At 42.2% G+C, this 19,216-nt stretch overlaps 1 long non-coding RNA gene across 2 annotated transcripts in view; it reads right to left on the bottom strand.

Annotated features, from left to right (window-relative positions):
• The window catches only part of LOC143268681 (uncharacterized), a 42,889-nt gene that overhangs the window by 12,328 nt on the left and 11,345 nt on the right, over positions 1-19,216 (bottom strand). For both annotated transcript variants that reach the window (XR_013044759.1, XR_013044760.1), the window contains exon 2: positions 7,098-7,225. This is a non-coding gene — a long non-coding RNA (uncharacterized LOC143268681). The remainder of the gene's footprint in view (positions 1-7,097; positions 7,226-19,216) is intronic.

Below are 19,216 nucleotides of genomic sequence, written 5' to 3'. Positions count from 1 at the left end.
TGAGGGAGATACAGTATGAAAATAAAATAAAACAAGCACTTGTTGGAAAGTTTCAGTGTGCTACTTCAGTAAATGGAGAAATCAGATTGAGCATGGAGATGATGGTGATGGTGGTGATAGTGGTGATGATGGTGATGACGATGACGATGATGATGATGACAGCAGTGATTAGGATGTACTTAACATTTACCATGACAGCCAGACACTGTCCTCAGCACTTCCTCTGCATTATCTCATGCCATCCCCACAATAGCCTGATGAGCATTATATTCATCAGAAAGTTTAAAAAACTAGGTACAGGGGCTGTAGCTAGCATGATGGTTAGCATGTGCAAATGTGTGGGAGCCTTGGGTTTGCTCCCCAGCATCATAAAGATAAACCAATTAACCCAACAAACAAACTATAGCTTGGTGGTTTGTTCAAAAACACATGGATAGTAAGTGGTGAAATCCAGATTTGCTTCTCCATCTTATTATATTTTAAAACTGTGAAGTATTGGACATGCCTCAAAATTTTAATTTCTATTTCCTTTTTACATCTCTTCTCAATAAGAAAGCTCTTTAAACTCTTGTTTACTTTATTTTTTTTAATTAATTCTCACTTTTAATTCACTTAGTGGACTATTGATAGTACCCAGTAGGAGCTAACAGTGTCCCTACTCAGACAGATAGGATCTTCCTTCTCCCAGAGTCCAACAGAATCAGTAAGCAAGAAAAATGTCAGCCAGTGATAAATGCCATGCAGATAAGTAATACAGATGCATAACAGAAAGAGAATTTGTAAGTAGGTTTGTTTGTGTGCTTAGAGAAGGCATCTTTGGGTAGATATATTTTAGTGAAAAATTTAGAACCTGCCATGTAAAGCTGCAGGGAAAGAAACTTCTAGGTAGCTGACACCCAGCAATTTGGCAGAGAGAAAAAAGTGATCAATGGGCAGAGACAGTGTTTAGTCATGTGGGAGAAAAGTTTGACAATGACAATGAAGGAGAATTTTAGCAGGTGAGAGCTAATCTTAGTCAGTTACTCCAGAGCTTTATGGGGGAAGTGGAGTGTTTCCTTTCATGTTGGTTCAATCTAAACTCCATTCACTGCTGCAAGACCATGTACCTGATTTCCCCTAGCAGAAATCAGGTCCTTTCCATGTCTTGCCCTTTGCCTCTCTAACCTTGAGGTAGGAATCTTCAGCAATCCACCAGCATTTATGCATAAGCCAGGGCTAAGCAGATGACATTTGTAAGTCTGTCCCAGAGGAGTGAGAGATAAGACCTATTAGATACTCACTTCCTTCTGATCCCCTCACAGACAATTCTGAGGCACATTAGCCTCTTCAGGAGTCATCTGTAATGGTGGACACCTCCAAACCATAACTTTGCATTCACCTTTACCCCTCGGGATGCTCACCAAAGTTCCTTGGCATCTTTGTCCAAATAACACCCCCTCCATGCTAAATGTTTATTGTGGGCTCTACTTTGGGGGGGAAATTTGTCAGCGATTTTTTCTCACACAGTGACAAAATGCCTCACAGAAGCAACTTACTGGAGGAAAGATTTATTCTGACTCATGGATTCAGAGGGTTTCAGTCCATCGTGGTGGGGAGAGCGTAGTGGCAGAAGTTTGGGCTGCTATAATTGGAGCACCAGCATGAGGTCCCATCACATCAGGAAGCAGAGCTCTGGGAGCCCAGAACCAGGGATGGGTATAAACTCCAAAGCCCCACCCCTAGTGATCTAATCCTGACAACCAGGCCTCACCCCCTGAAAACTCCATAGCCATCCAACTAGCACCACAAGCTGAAGACCAAGCCTTCCAAACATGAACCTGTGAGGGACATTTCAAGTTCAAACCACAATAGTGGGCCAGTGCTTTAAAACAAAACAACAACAACAACAAAACAAAACAAAGTAATCAGTTGTGCTGAATGCTGTCAAGAGGTCAAGGTCCATAGGACATAGCTTGGTGAGATTATTAGGAACTGGGGTCACAGAGTTGGTTCCATATTGCCACTGTATATCCCAAAGCTCCTACTACAAATGCAGAGATTTTTCAGAAATAGCACACCTCGGAATGATTTTTTTCTGAAACAGTGCAGTGTATTATTTATTATAAATACACTGTCATATTTACAACAGAATATCATTTCCCCTGTCAGCGTGTCAGGAAAGAAGAAAAGTTGTATGAGTTCATTCCGGTGGCAGAGGTGGGAGCTAGCAGGAGATGCAGGCTTCCCAAACCTGAGGCCTAGGCAGAGAAGTTTCTGAGCAGGGCTCGGCAGTGACATCATTTTTTCCTTCGTTACCCGATGTGGAGGCAGAAATGAATAAGCTAGATATGACTGCAACAGCTAATCGGGTGGGGGCCTTGTAACTTTTAACGGCCATGAGATCTGTAATCCCTGTAACTCAGAATGTGGTTACTCAAAACATACAACCAGAAACTTTATGGGGCCTGTCAAGTTGTTGCTTACGGCATGGGCAAAAAATGTCCTGTATTCACTTACTTTGCTAGGAGCTGAATGAAGATAGCTCAATAATCATAATTAAACTCTCGAGTTAGCCCTTTGACAGTACAAAAAAAAATACATATTTTGTTCTTGACAAAGAGTTAGGCGACAGCATCAAGTAAATAAGATTTGAGTATGTATTTACTTATACAATGTATCCACTTTCTTTTGCTACATGATATCTGCTCATTCAGACTCTCTGAAAAGTTGAAACAATTCAGTCCCTACCTTGGCCTAAAACTCAACTTCACTTTTTCTTTGTGTCCTGTCATGTGTAACCACCAATATTTTACTTATTTATTGTCGGTGGTTGACAGGCATTGTGACGTCTTTTTTGGAAATTCCACAACAGGTAAGCCAGCACAGTTACTCTCATTTCAGAGTTAGCAAAACACAAGGACACACTTTAAATGCTGTGCGCAAACTCATGATTCACCGTGGCCAGGACTTCTACAGCTATACTTGCAGATTCCTTGAGAGGTCAGTGGCAAAGAAGACAGCTCCGACTGGTGCCCATACTCTCATATGGGATCTGGGAAGTGATATCTGAGTGAGTGCCAAGCTCAATACATATTAACTAGAAGATAAGGCACACTGTTTATGGCTAACAGAAACTGTGTGAAAAGTTCAGCCTCAGTAACCACTCATCACGCATGCCTGAACAAATGGATATTCTCAACCAGAAATGCAGAATGGTCCGTGTGTGTGTGTGTGTGTGTGTGTGTGTGTGTGTGTGTGTGTATGTGTGTGTGTGTGTGTGTATGTGTGTGTGTGTGTGTATGTGTGTGTGTGTGTGTGTGTGTAATATTTTACAAAAATAACCACCTTTATCATGGTATTTAACAATGTTACATCATTTGATCAATACTTCTTCTAGTCTGAAGTTTACCTAAATATGTTTGCAATTATTATTGAACTTTTCTTTGGAATCAAAACAAAACCTGTGTTTTTAGTTCATAATTTCCCTATGAAAGCTTAACTTCTTTTAGAACTTAAGGATTATGCACTATAGACATTGATCTAATAAAGCCCATGCAAGTGAACAATACATACTGTTTCCACTTTTTTTTTTAACTAAAAAAAAAAAAAAAGGCCAAAAAAACAAAAAAACAAAAAAAACCAAAAAAACAAAAAAAAAAAAAAAAACTAAGCATAGAGACACACAACTATGCCTTAATCCTTCGGCAAGCCAAGCAAACAGATCGCTGTAAGTTCAAGTTCTACATGGTGACTTCCAGGTCAGCTAGGGCTGTGTAGTGAGACTCTAAGGTTAAAAATATAGGGGTTGGGTGGGACACAAGAAAACTGGACAAAAACCAACTGGCTGAATCAGGAGATAAGTGATAGGATAAATTTTAGGCAAAATATTGTTATTTATGAGCTTTCCTCTGTGTTCTACTGTATGATTCTTTTATTTTTACTTTCCGATAACACATTTAAACTAACTAGCTTTTACTTTTACTAAATGTACAGAGTCTATAATGGTTTAAAGGATCAAATCGGGCTGGTGAGATGGCACTGGTCTTGAAAGCCAAATAACCCAAGGCCCAGCTCTGGATCCCAGGTGGGAAGTTGTCCTGTGACCTTCACACATGTGCCCACTCCCACATCCTACAAGCACACACAATAACCAATTAAAATTGAAAATGTAAATGTAAAGAGTCCAACAGCTTTAACAACCTTGTTACAAACATTGCTTTCCTCTCTCCCTCCCAACTCCACCAACCACACCCACAGGCAGCCATTTTGAACTCTGGTTGTAGACTCTGGTTTTCTTCCTAGTTCTAATTAATATTGTAATTTCTCAACTTTTCCGTTTCAGACATTATCTGCTGACTTCCCAATAAAGAAAATAAGGATTTAGTCGTCATGTGCTTCCTGCTCTTCTACAGATGCATACTCTGAGTCTCCACGTTTGGCTCTGTGACAAGCGCTTAGCTCATTATTCCACACTTACATTACTTAAGTGCTGTCTTCCTGTGCTGAGTAACACACGATGACTTTATTTCCTTCCTACATAGTTTTTATTGAAACTGAGGTTCATGGGTTTATATTAAACAGCATTTGTGACACACACTTGTCATTGGGCTGGACTTGGCTGTTCTTTTTTCATGTGGATGTGCACCACGAGTGTGCGTAGGTACGCATGTGCACATGTGTGTAGGTACGTGGAGGTCAGAGGACAACCTCATACTCACACTTTATGCCTCTTTTCTTTTCTCTTATTTTGACACGGGGTCTTTCAGTGCTTGGAACTCTTGAATTTGCTAGGCTGACTGGTCAGCAAGCTCCAGGGAATCCAGCTGTCTTTGCCTCCCTAGCCCTGGGATTACAAAGAGCCATCATGGCAGTGTGTGTGTGTGTGTGTGTGTGTGTGTGTGTGTGTGTGTGTGTGTGTTCTGGGGCTTGATCTCAGGTCTTTGTATTTGTATACATGCAACCATGCAAACAGCCCGAATTAGCTGTTTACAATAATGAGCCTTTATCTCGTGACTTTCTCAGATTACTTCTCCTCCATCCCCTTTCTTTTTCCTTTGTAGGGAACTCTCACGACTCAGCTATCAGGTCTTCTACACCAGTCTTCTAATTCTCTTCTCTTTTCTCTTCCCACTTTCCCTGCTGTGGTGGTATTGTGTTCTCCAAAAACATTGTGTACTCTAATAAATTTATCTGGGGTCAGAGAACAGATAGCCACTAGATACAAAGGCTAGAAAATGGTGGCACTCACACCTTTAATCCTAGCATTCCAGAGATAGAAATCCCTCTGGATCTCTGTGAGTTCAAGGCCACATTGGAAATAGCCAAGCATGGTGACACACGCCTTTAATCCCAGAAAGCCAGCCTTTAATCCCAGGGAGTGGTGGTAGAAAGCAAAAAGATATATAAGGCGTGAGGACGAGAAACTAGAAGCATTTGGCTGGTTAGGCATTTGGCTGGTTAAGCATGTGGCTGGTTAAGCTTCAGGCTTTCGAGCAGCACAGTTCAGCTGAGGTTCATTCTGGATGAGGACACAGAAGCTTCCAGTCTGAGGAAACAGGACCAGCTGAGGAATTGGCAAGGTGAGATAGCTGTGGCTTGTTCTGTCTCTCTGATCTACCAGCATTGACCCCAATAACTGGCCTCGGGTTTGATTTTATTAATAAGAACTTTTAAGATTCATGCTACACCCTGCCTTAAAAACAAAATCAATCTTCTGAGCTATTTCCTAAATTCTACCTTCTAAATCAGTTTCAGGTTTGATGGCTGGCATAATTTTAGTTTCTAAAAACTAATCAATTTTCTGTGTTCTCTAAGTGTTTATCTGTTTTTTTTGTTTTGTTTTGTTTTTTGATAGCATCGTTTAAAAACAACAATAACAACAACAAAAGAAGAAGAAGAACTCTAGTATTCTTTGAATACAATGGTGGTTGACATCTCCCTGAAAGGACTCTGTTTTCTTCAAGGTCTTTGGGAATCAGTCCTACCAGAGAGTCTCCTTGTGTTTTGGCTTCTGCCTGGCTATTAGCTTGGCCCTAGTGTTGTCCATCAGAAGGCCGATTTGGAGCTTTGAGGATACACTTCATTGACAGAAGCCATCCGAAGCCATCCGTGCCCCATCACATGGGGATTCCCGCTGTTAAGACTGTAGGCTACCCCTTGAGGGAGCTCGGGAGGTTGGGATACTCCTTTCCCTCCCTAGAGCAGATTTCTACTTTTCTGCCAGGAGCGTGTGACAGGGAGCCCTCTGGATGCGGAGAGGGTCAGAGCTGTTGCTGCACGCGAAGCAGGAAAAGGGCTAAAAGAATAATTGCTTCATTAACACACTGTCAGGGAGACCTTAACCTCATCTTCACCCTCACTTGCCGGAGTCTTGGGGGATTTTGGAATGCAAATTGAGTTTTCCTTCCGCTTTCCTCACTGCCCATTTAGGCTTCTGCTCACTCAGGTCCTACCTTGGCATCTACATTCTTTCCAGCCTCCATAATGTTCAGACATTACCCTCTGTCCGTTTCCTTTTATCTTATGCTTGCACTCCTAACTGGAAATGCAAATTACATTTTCAAAGGATTGCCAGACTGTCAACAAGCGTATGTTGAGCACTTATCATGCACCAGCTGTATACGCTCATCACATCAATGCATCTGTGGACTTTCACCTGCTTTTAAATCCTGCCCTGGAACTATGTCTCTCAAATTTCAAATTTCTGTTTTTTTTTTTTTTTGTTGTTGTTGTTGTTGTTTTGTTTTTTCTCACAACTCACTGAGATACTTTCTCCAGCTCCTTCTGGTGCCCATTATTTATTCTTTTATCTTCTGGGTTTCATTAGTCCCTCCCTCTTTCTTTATCAATTGAAAGTATCTTTTCCTATCTTTCCATTTTAATTTGAAATATGTCATCATCTATTTCTGTCTTCTTTCTATATAAAATGCCCCCTTCGCCCATCTACAACCAACAGAAAGGACTTTAAACTTCAGGTAGTAAGTAATATTGCCACCTATTCATACTCAGGCTAAGAGTGAATCACCCTCCTCAGTCTGATGGTGCAGTGCCATAACCTGGCAGGAATGCCAGAACTATGATCATTTTTCACGTTGTGTGTAAACATGGTGATTACTTGCCGGAGTCCACTGTGAAACAAGCACTGTGCTATGACATCCCATAGGTGCCGGTGGCATCACTCTTTCCAGGGATGCAGTGTTGGGATCCAGCAGTATGACCTTGGAGTCTTTGTACTTTGTGCCTCCATCTATGAAACAAAACAGATAAACACACCTACCTCAATACCAGCTTTCTCTTCTGGAAGATAAAGATAATCATAGAATGAACTTGGAAAGACTGTTTTCCAGGTCACATGATTTAATAGACGCCAAGTCTTTAGAACGGCATAGGGTACACAGTAGCAAGCCTGTGCTATCATTTGCCTACTACAACTTTTTATCAGCATCCCACTTAACGCAAAAGTTTAAAAGAGTTAATTTGCCTGTGGCTGGTCAGCAAGTTAACAGCCGAGAATGCAAACTCAAACAGTTCTGAAAACGTCTTCATCAGTGCCACGATAGCACATATCTAGTTTAAAATGTAGGTTTTAAAAAATACTCATTGATTAGATATTTATTATGTGCCCATGATGTGTAGACAAATGTGGAGCTTACATTGAACAAAACAGGCTTGGCTGGCAGGCATCGTTTCACAAATGGTTGGAACAGGAAGGTGAAGAGCATGTCCAGGCCGTGGAGTGGTCTGGCCTAGGGTGTCTGCCAGCCTGGGTGGCGAGAGGAGGCAGTTAGTAGCTGCAGCACAGCCCAAGGAGGAAGGGGACATTTGTATAAGGAAGGGTCGGCAGGGGGAATGCTGGTCACAAACAGAAGCATTCACCGGTAAAGAAAGGTAGCGGGAGGTGGGGTTTTCATTGCCAGAGTCAGGGAGTTATAAATATGGAAAGGATAAAACCCAAACAGACCTTGTGATGTTAGATTGTATAGTGGCATGAAAAATAGTATAGGAAGGACCTCCTAACTCATCCTCCAAAGCTAACTATGAATGACACCACAAGCCAGACAGAGTCGTTATAATAAAAGATAGCTTACAGGCCAATGTTTTGCGTGAACAAAGATGTGAAAATTGCAAACAAAGACTTGCCACCTCGAATATAACAATATTCTTTCACAAAGCAGTGCACCATAAACAAGTGAGATTTTTTACAGAAATAGAGTTGGCTTAACATTATAAAATCAGCCAATGGAATTCATCCTGCCTACAAACTGAAAGGGAAAAAAAGAGGCAGAAAAAACGTTCAGCAAACCCCAGCTGAAATTCTGTCCCACCCCATCAAGGGCAACCTCCGTGGAGTCTCATAGTTAGAGAGAAGGACATAGATAACTGTCTATTCTACTCCAGACAATAGCAAAGCCGTGTGGCCATTCCTATTATGGGGTGCCCAAGCACAAATTCTAATTCCCTGTGACCTTTTACCCAATATATCAGACGACTGCCCTATAGTTCACTGTTTCCAAAAATCTGTTTCCTTGGAACACTAGCATCCCTTGAAATATAAAGCTCTTCTTGGAGTATCGAGATGCACAATACTGAAGAATTCTAACTCTAAGAACATAGCACCTCTGTTCCTGTGTTCACGTCATGTAGTACGTATAGGAGTCTAGACCATAGCATGGCAGCCGCAGTCTGGAATAAACATCAGAAGAACAGTGGACTCCTTGGCTCTGGCTGTCTCCACTTTTTTGTTTCTGTCAGAGTTTTGTTTTTTCTGAGACAACATCTTGCTATATAGCTCACTTAGAATTTGCTATGCAAACTAGGCAAGCCTCAATTTTGTGATGACCCTCCTGCCTCTGCCTCCCAAGTGCTAGGGTTGCAAGCATGAGCTACCACACCTGACTCTGTCTGCTACTTTCATCATTTCCCAGCCTGAATAACTTCCTAGCCCCACCATGCTTCATTGGCAACTTTCCTTAACTATTTTTCTAGTTCTTTGCTTTTTAATCTCATTTATGCCCCTAAAATAATCTCAACTGTGTACCCCAGACCAATAAAAAAACAAGCTGCCAGGAAGATACTGTAGAACCACCACAGATCATTCAGAATGATCCTTCCAGGGGTCCTGTGGAAATAGGTGAATGGAGCTTCTCTCCACCCAGCGAGTCTTCTGGAGGCCAGGGAGATGGCTCAGTGAGGAAAAGCACTTGCTGTACAAGCCTGACCACCTGAGTTTGTCCCCATGACCCCATGTAAAAAGCTGAATGTGGTGGCACTCATTTGTAATCTCAACACTCCTATGGCATGACAGTAGGCAGAAACAGCAGAATTGGCTAGAAGCTCACAGGCATGCACACAGCATAGTGGCAGAAAAGAAAGAGACCCCGCCGACAAACAAGGTAGACGGTAAGAACAGACTCTCACAAGTTGTCCTCAGAGCTCTACATGTGTGCCATAGTAAGCATGTATGTGTCTTCACATATATGCATACATATGCAAAATAAATACGTAAATGTGCATACACACAATGTATATAAAAGTCACTGTGGTAAAAAAAAAAAAAACAAGCCAATTTCTGGTGTTTGCTAACAGTGTTCATTTTGATAAGCATGGAAAACATATTAAAGAGTATTGTATCCTGTGAGAGTGAATCTATAATGAGCCTGGGCACAGGGCCACAGGGAAACCAAAACAAAAGGGAACTAACTCTGCAGAGCATTTGGTGCTGTCCACAGTGTTAGGGACTTATACTGTGTGCCGCACTTCACATGCGCACATTGGAGGCCAGATGTTGTGTGCCACAGCTTGCATGTGAATGTTGGAGGCCAGATGTTGTGTGCTCCACTTCGCATGTGCACGTTGGAGGCCAGAGGCTGATGTTCGTCTTTCTCTGCTGCTCCTCAACTAATTTTCTGTAACAGGTCTTTCGCTGAACCAGGAGCTCACTGAGTCGGCTAGGCTAGCTGGGAAGTGAGCTCCAGGGAGCCTCCTGCCTTAACCCCCACTCCTTCCAGTGTTAGGATTACAGGCATTGCCACCATATCTGCCTTTTCAGGTTGATGCTGGGGATCGGAACTCAGGTTCCTCATGCTTATGCAGCAAATGCTCTACCACGCGAGCGAGCCATCTGCTCGGCCCCTGGACACTCTGTTTTTATTTACCTGCATCGATCTCTGTGTCCGGATAGCGCCTGCCGTCTTAGAATAACCAAAGGAACAGTTGTATGTGTATCAGTGATTCAAAGAGCTACTTTCGACAGAAATGTGAGCGAGCCCATGATCACCAAGAGCTGGCAGAAGATAATTCACAGCAACCAGGCAAAGTGCTTTGAGCATGTAATCCCAACCCTTGGGTGGCAAAGCAGGAAGTCCATGAGTTCAAGGTCAGACTGGGCTACATAGCAAGACCTTATCTCAGGGGAAAAAAAAACAAACAAAAACAAACAAAACAAAACAAACCCAGAAACAAAAGTGGGGGTGCATTTAGAATACCCACAGTGACATTAATGGAGTAGGGACAAACAACTAACCTAGATGTCTAGCACAACAGAACGACTGAACAGGTTGTAGTGCATTTATACAGGAGAACACTACGGAGTCATGGAAATGAACGGACCGCTTCCGTGATCGACAACACGCACAGCAAAGGAAGACATCAGAGCAAGGAGTATGGAAAGCAGGGTCCCCACTTGTCTGAGCTACGTGTCTGCATGATGACTCGGGAGGCAGAGCGGCAAGGAAAGGCAGAAAGGGATACTTAAGGAGCACGGATAGAGTTTATTCTGCCAGGGTTCTCATGTGTGGTCCCATTCTTCCTTCCCTATCCCTTCTTCCTCTTAACCAGAGTCGCAGTTACAAGTGGATGTTGTTTGAAAGCCTGAGAAAGACGCATGGCCTTTTGGCTGATGGTGGACTTGCATGGTTATGCTCCTAGTCTCTTCTGCTTACTGATCTAAATTGAGGCGCAACTGTAACTGTACAGATCCAGTGCTTGGGACACATGGTCATCTTCTTGTCATTAAGTGGGTGACACAGAAGTACCTATGCTTTGCCGCCTGGTGGCTAGCCCTGAGTTTCCTGCTTCTCTCTGTATTATTGATCCTTGTCTTAGGAAAGTCTCCTTCTTTGAAAAAACTAACTAACTAACTAACTAACTAACTAACTGACTAACCCGAGCCAACCCAAGCACACACAAGAAATAGTCAATCTGACTCAAACTTAGCCAGCCTATCTTTCTGTAGGTTGTATGAAGTTGACAATCAAAGCTAACTAGGACGGTTTCCTTTTGATACTGTGTTTTAATAAACCAGAATCCTGCAAAGGGAGAGGGGGTAGGTAGGAAACAGACAGATATGAAACAATATTACTTAAAAATGATGTCGCTCTACCTGAACGATAGTCTACTGTTTGACAAAATGAAACAAAAAATACTGGGGGCCGAAGGTGATTTCCCCAGATAGAATTGCATGTGTGACCTGATGGGGAGTGCCACCCCTAACTTGTAACCTTGTTTCCCAACATCACTGAATTAATTTCCAGAAATATTGTTCACATTCACATACAAATTCCAAGGCTCATTCCAAAGTCAAGGTATTCAGTGATTAGTGACTATTGGCTTATGTAGATGATGGCAATATTGGAGTGAAATTAAAAACTGGTAGATAGAGCCGGACTGCAGTGGCCCAGGCCTTTAATCCCAGCACTCGGGAGGCAGAGATAGGTGGATCTCTGTGAGTTCGAAGCCAGCCTGGCTGGTCTACAGAGTGAGGTCCAGGAAAGGTACCAAAATTGCACGGAGAAACCCTGTCTCAAAAAACTAAAATAAATAAATAGATTAATTAATTAATTAATTAATTAATTTTAAAAAACACAAAAAAGCCCCAAAACAAAACAAAAAAAAAATTGGTAGATAGGGGATGACATTTTCTGTGGAACAGCACAAATACATTCTTGGATAAAATACTTTTATATTAAAAAGGCATTTTAACAACAGACAAATAAAATGCCCCTTGATATTAGAGTAACTGGAATTTAGACGCAGGCCTTTGTACTGTGTCATACTCTGCACTTGTAAACTCCACAGCTATCCTTACTTTTCCCAGCAATGACATAGCTAAAATTTTCATATAAAAAATGACCACAGTAATTTTCACAACTTGGACAAAAGTTTATTTCTAATAAGGTAGATGTGCATTACCATCCTGCTGTGGCTCAATTAGTTTTGTGTCCTTTTAAGGGTTCATATACTGTAGACTGATCTCCAGCATATGGAGAGGTGGTGGCACCTTTAAAAGGTGAGGCCTAGGACTAACTCAAACAGAGAACTCTAAGATCCAGCAAGTCCATGGTGCATGCCTTGGAAAGAAAGATCTAGATCCACTGGAGTGTTCTTTTAAAGATTTATTCTTTCTATCTGATGTGTTTTGCTTGCATAAAATGTGTGTGTGTGTGTGTGTGTGTGTGTGTGTGTGTGTGTGTGTGTGTGTGTGTACCATGCATGTTCACTGATTGCAGAGGCCGGAAGAAGGGGTCAGATCCTCCAGAACTAGAGTTCCAAACGGCTGTTTGTAGTCAGGTGGGTGCTGGGACTCCAACATGGGTTCTGGAAGAGCAGCCAATGCTTCTAACCACCAAGCCATCTGTCCAAGCCCTCCATCGAGTCCTAGCAGCTGTTTTTAGAGGAATAAGCCTGGCCTCTCTGCTCTGGTGCGGATGTAACTATTAATGTGTTTCCAGCTGTTGCTATCTGCCCATCACCATGAGGAGAGTCAGGCAAGAGGGTCAGGACTTTCAGCTAAGTTCTTGCTTCAGAAGTACCCTGTGCAAGTCATTGCATTACACTAATACATTCCAAACAATGATGTGCAGAATGAAATATGAGGGGGAAGAATCAAACATACATTTCTCAATCAGAACTGTTTCCGAAATGTTTTCCCTGCAGATATTATGAACGATTAGATTACAGCTATGTGTCTTGGTTTCCACTCCTCAGTGGTAGCAGCCAAGGATGAAATAAGCACAAAGTCTAGAACTCTTACATATCAGCTCAGAAGGTTTTAATTAAGCAATAGATCAGAAATTAAGTATCCATTGTTTCTAAGTTGAATAAAGCTTAAACATGGTGAAATATAGTGAACTTACTTATAAATTCCTTAAAGCCAAGGCCACATCTATTTGGATAATTGCAATCATCCAACAACTTCAAATACGAACTTATTTTATCTCTCTCAAGGTACAGCTAGCAAAAGAATTCAGTTATTCTATTAGTTCTATATTTTTCTAAGCCAGCATGCAATTATTTGTACCATGCTAGAGCTCGGAGTTCCGACACATAAATTCACCTATGAGTAAACAATTTTTGCTATAATTAAAATTCACACTCCCCTCAGTTCCCACCCTGAGTAGTTTTTTGACATAAATAAGTAATGTGTTGTGTATACACATCATACAAATGCAGAAATGTCAGGTTTCTAACAGCTACCTTTACGTCAGATTAGGATTCTTTAAACACGACAGGTGGACAAGTTCTCACTCACTGCTCACAGGGCTCCTTGCTTTACTGCCAAGCTGTACAAAGAAAGCTAACACAAAGAAATACCAAAGCCAGGGAATTCTAAAGCTTCCAGCATGAGAAACCTGTATCTTGTTAGACAAAGCTCACAAACTAACTGTTTGAGAAGCCCTTAGTGTCTGAAATTGCAAGGGGAAAAAAAGCCTTTGTTATCAGCGGCATGCTTAAAAAAAAATGGCATTAACCCCCAAACAAGTTTGAATAATCTGTTCTACATCCACCTGTGGTCCTTGACCCTTCGATTGTTGCTGCCTTTCGGTTTCGGGCTCCCCTCTGGTCCAGTGTTCCTGCTTAGGCGCACACCCTCAGAGTCCTCTGTGGCTGGAGATGATAAAGATGCCAAAAGGCCAAAAACATAGCACCAAGGGCAGGGCCGGGCAGAGGAGAAGAACAAGCCACAGCTGTGCCGTGCCGCCTCACAATTATCCCAACAGCCCTGTCCAGATCAGTGGTTTCCAAACATGTTTACACATGGGAATGACCTGCAGAGTCAAAATACTACTGATGCCTGTGGCCCATCCTCAGAAGTGGTGATTTAATTGGTCTGGAACATGGCCTGCCATTAGAACTTTATAGACCTCCATTAGACTCTGCCTACAGAAAAGTTTGGGAACAAATGATCTATATATAATTCTATTACATTTTTGACAAAGTAGGTTCATATCAACGTTAGCCTGTCTCTTATAATACTCTCATACCATTTGGAGAAATGTAAGGGGAACTATTTGTTCTGGAATAATCTCGTGACCATAAATCTGTGGCGGTAAACAAAGATCCAAAAGCAAGAACACAACATCATTAAATTATGTACTATTGTCACAAGAGCATAAGGTAGAAGGAACAAAGGCAGAAAGGAGTTGAGCTCCGTAAAGTTTGTTTCATGACAAGAATTACCACCAGGGGGTTTTTCAAAGCCATGCCATCCTGAAACTGGACAGAAGAATTGGAGACCATGACCTACAGTATCCTGGGATGAAGTGATGACCTGGTCCAGCTTCCACCTCATCAGATGGAGCCCAGGCAGCGGCTGGAAGGAAGGCCAAGTGATCGTGTGCTCTGCATGAACAAACCTGTGTGAGATACTGAGTTCATTAACGTTCTCGTTGGCAGACATCTAAGTGTCTCAGAGGCAGCCAAGTGGAATTGCTGGTTTGATTTACTGAAGAGATACAGGTCGAGTTATGCAGACAAAAGCATCTTTTTTTTTTTTAATTTTTTTTAACACTAGCCTCAGGCTCGATGTCCAGACCTTGTAATTGTTTTTTCTTTTTCTTTCTGACACAGTAAGGTTCAGTCATGTTTCTCTGCGACTGTTCCTCCTCTTGTGGGGACACAGCAGCTATCCAGACTGCAGGAGAAAGAAAAACAGCTTGAAAAGTTCAAAGCATCAAGAATAAGTAATGGGAATACTAAGTGTCTTCACCACACCAGAAAAACTGAAAAGCTCCCACACAACAGGTGAGCAGACTGCAGCTGGGAAGTAGGCATCCATGTCTGTCACAGATCCACAGTAAGAATGTACGCTCCCTCTGACACTCAGGGCAGAAATGTCTTAGGCAGTTGGGTGTGCTGGACCGCATTGCTCTTTGAAACAAAAACAATGGCTAGATCGTTAGCAAGAAAGATGAACACTATCACCCACAAGTCCCCACCCTGAGATGAGGAGCTACAGGCAGTTAATGGCTATTATGAATCTTTTCCAGGGACGAGCCCCCTGAATGGCTATCTAACCCTAAGTGGCCAGCCCTGGGCTAGAGAGATGGCTTAGCCATTAAAGGTTAGGCTCAAAACCAAAATGCCAAGTGGCCATCCCTAAACACATGTGCATATGAGAACATTAAATGGATTCAGCAGATTGTGTGTGTGTGTGCATAATGAATGTATATAAATATGAGTATATATGAATATAACAATCAATAATAATAAGAGGTAATGAATTTGAGAGGGAGTTAGAAGGACATAGGAGGAATGGGCGTGGAAGGGAAGAATTGAATGATGTAAATACAGAACTCATGTATGAAATCCTCAAAAATAAAATACAATAGATGTTAAAAAAAAAATCTGATATCAGTGTCAGCTCAAAATTCTACTGATTGCTGGGGAAACTAAGACTTCAGTTTGGAGCAAAGGTACCCAGAAAGAGTGTTGAGTAAATCACAGCTAGTGGATGAAAATCGAGATCAAAGCTGTGTCTGTCGCTCATCATGAAACAGACTATGTCCTCTAAGTCAACAACTATGTCCTCGAAGTCAACACAGCCAGTTCTCAAGGTCCTCCTGAGCAGAAGGAGACGGTGCCTTTCTGTAACCCCAGCTCTCTGGGGGCTGAGCAAGAGAATCAGGAATGCAGGGTCAGCCCGGGCCACCTGAGTTTTGTCTCAAAAGAAAAATAAATAAGTAAACAAATACATAAGGGAAAAAAGAAAGCGATCTCCTGACTCTTATTGAAAGCCGAGTACAGGTCACTAAAACGCAGAGATAAAAAACCCTCGAAGCCTCGATGCCATGTTCTGGATTCTTCCAAACCCATCACAGCGTCCATTCCCGTGTGCTCTTCCAGCAAACAGCACTGACAATTTGGTTTTCATCTCAAGTGCTGACTCAGACAGTTGCCAGTTGCTTATGTGGAGGCTTAGGAAGTTTGGATTAGAGTGGTTTTGTTGTTGTTGTTGTTTTTAATCTCAGGCTTTAGCCTCCTTCTTGTGAGCTGCCAGCCCCAAGCTGTCTGCCATAGCATCACCAGACGGGAACTCCTGGACCAGTCCTAGATGCTTTTTTTTGTTGCCCATCCTCGCCCACCCTGAGTAACAACCCATCTCCCCTGGATCCTATCCCTTCTGCCCCCACCCACCACAGGCCATGTCCTCACCTTTCACGCTCAGATGGCTCAAACTCCAGCTTTGAGTTTGTTCTGTGGACACCCCCTACCCCTAGAGAGTTCCCCCCTACTTTCTTATTTGAATAAGCACATGCCATCTCCCTGCTCGTTTGCTGACTGGGAATCTTAACTCTCCTTATTTCTCTGCAGTGTTCATTCCTCTCTATTCGTGCCGACTGGTTTTATACTGAAGGCTGGGCCCTACATTTTCCCCGTAAAATCTTTTCTGATTTTACCAGGCTGACTTAGGGGGTCCGTCCCCTCTTCTCGGCCATCATATTGTCACTCTGTTGGAACATTTGCCATTGCTGTAAATAAAATCTGTTTTGCATGTTGCTCTCTTTACCCAGGAGGCAGGGGAGTATCATGTCCTAATCTATATTATCGCTTTTATACCTGACACACACACACACAGGAAGTGCTTGATAAATTCACCTGTGCTGAACCTGTGATTCTTCATCCACCCATTAGAAATACTTCGGGGACTTTGAAGACTACGGAGACAGGACGTCCACCCTAGACCAATTCCAGCTGAAAGTGTGGAGAGTAGACAGTTCTCAGACAGTCTGATGTGTAGCCAGGGTCACACACCTCCTGTTTTATCTGGAAATGCTAGTCAATGCTGTACCAAGGAAAAGGGAAGTATGAAGGTCTTTTGTGATTTTTTTTTAAAAAGACAATTAGTTATCTATGAATTAATTATAAATTACTTCAAAATTGACCAACTTCAAACACTCAGCTTACTATCTTACAGGATCTTTTGGCTAGTAATCTAGACACAACTTGGCTGGGTCCTCTGACTCACATATTTCTCACAAGTCCACATTCAGGGTGTCAGCCCATGACTGGTTGTCATCTCTGGTTCCATGGGAAAGATGAGCGCATGTCCAAACCCACTCCCATTGACAGGATTCACTTCCTCCCTGGCTGGTGGCCCTTAGCCATTCAGCTTTTCATTAGAGCTGTTCAGAGGATGATAACTACTCCACGAGAGGTTAAAAGAGGGAAAGCAGGGTGGAAGCCAGAGGGTGGGGGAAGGCTCTGGAGTGGTTTGTGAATACCGTTCTTGACTGGGAATAAACAGTGCTCCTAGATAAGCAGATGATCCCAGGATTGGAGCTGGGAAAGCAGATGAGACTGGGACACCTTCTGTACCAAAAAGTAAGAAAGGAGAAAAAGAAATGGTGAGGATGGGTGAAGAGGGAGAGTGAGAAGATAAATAAAAGAGCACAAATCACAGCATGGATATGACTGGGTTCATCTTTAAGTCGCCTACCTAGACATTTAGTAATAGTTGGCTTAAAAATTAACCTCCCTTAAAGGAACCCCAGCTAGACTGTCTTAATCCTAGGAGCAGGCCAGTCGATGTAAAACTGATGCTGAAGGCTTTTACAGAAATGAACTGGAAGTCAATAGACAGGTGAACTCAGTAATAACAAATTCATATTTTGTCTAATTATTTAACTATGGACAGATTAATTTAAGGCCATTTAGGTGAGAAAGCATCAAAGCAGGTCCATTCATAGAGAAGTAGCCTTCACATGGCCTTATAAATTGGGTCAATGTGCTTTTCAAAGATTAAACGTGATTTTCCTTTACCTCCCTAACCTAACATCTTCTTAGTAATACAAGTTCACAGAAAATAGGCCAAGCACTTTAAAGACAACATAAATTCTGATTTTAGTAAAGAGAAAACAGTTAACAGTAAGGCTAAAATGCCAAGGAAAACAGGCAAGTTCATGCACTGCTACCAGGCTGGTGAAAATAGTCAGTCTATGCTTTTCATGTTCAGGCAAAAGCTAGTGTACCAGATGACCATGAACACAGATGCTAACAACCACAGTGTAAGCCTTCCCCAAAGACTCTATCAGTGCGAAAGTGTTCACTCATGTTTGGTCTGCTTACAGATTATTGCTAAGACGGCACGTGTATCAGTTACTTTTCTATTGCTGTGGTAAAACACCGTAAGCATTTTACTGGGCTATGGTTTCAGAGGGTTAGAGTTCATGATGATGAACAGAAGGCATGATGGCAGGGGTAGCTGAGAGCTCACATCTCGATCTGAAGGCCAAAGGCAGAACAAACTCATCAGGGATGGTGGGAGGCTTTTGAAGTCAAAAGTCAGCCCCTTGATGTACCTCCTCCAGAAAGGCCACACCTCTTAATCCTTCCCAAATAGTTCCACCAACTGGTGATCTAGTATTCAAATGAATGAGTGTACGGGGCCTGTTCTCATCCAAAACACCACAACAAGTTAAAATTGCTTAATAGTACTTAGTAAGTTACAATGAAGTGCCACAAATAAGAAGGTGACCTTGCTGTGGAATAACCATTATGAAGCCAGAGTGCCTTGACCTCTGGAAGCTTGTTGCTGACAGCAAACGACACAAAATCCTCCTCTCTGAATTTCTATTCCAACTACAACACGCCACCTCCTGAAGATGATTTTTTTTTTCTTGTGAGAGCACTGGCCTTCCCATTTTGAAACACAGTCTTTGACAGCACATTTTCCTTTGAATAATTTCCTAATCATTTGTTCAAAAACATTTGTTTTATATGTGTGTGTGTGTGTGTGTGTGTGTGTGTGTGTGTGTGTGTGTGTGTGTGTTAGTTAAGGATATGGTTATAATGCAAGGTATAAAAAGACACAAATGAGAACTGAGCTTCATGTACTTTACACGGACAGAATGACTTAAAAGCAATCCATTACGGTGTGCTTCTAAATGGATTAAACTGCACTACTGGGGGAAGTCTGCCCTTTCATTCAGCTGAGGTGGCAATTCCTACTGACATGATT

Source organism: Peromyscus maniculatus, chromosome 15, assembly GCF_049852395.1.
Source record: "Peromyscus maniculatus bairdii isolate BWxNUB_F1_BW_parent chromosome 15, HU_Pman_BW_mat_3.1, whole genome shotgun sequence".
In the NCBI taxonomy this organism is placed as follows: domain Eukaryota; kingdom Metazoa; phylum Chordata; class Mammalia; order Rodentia; family Cricetidae; genus Peromyscus; species Peromyscus maniculatus.
This window is presented reverse-complemented; position numbering and strand designations above follow the sequence as displayed.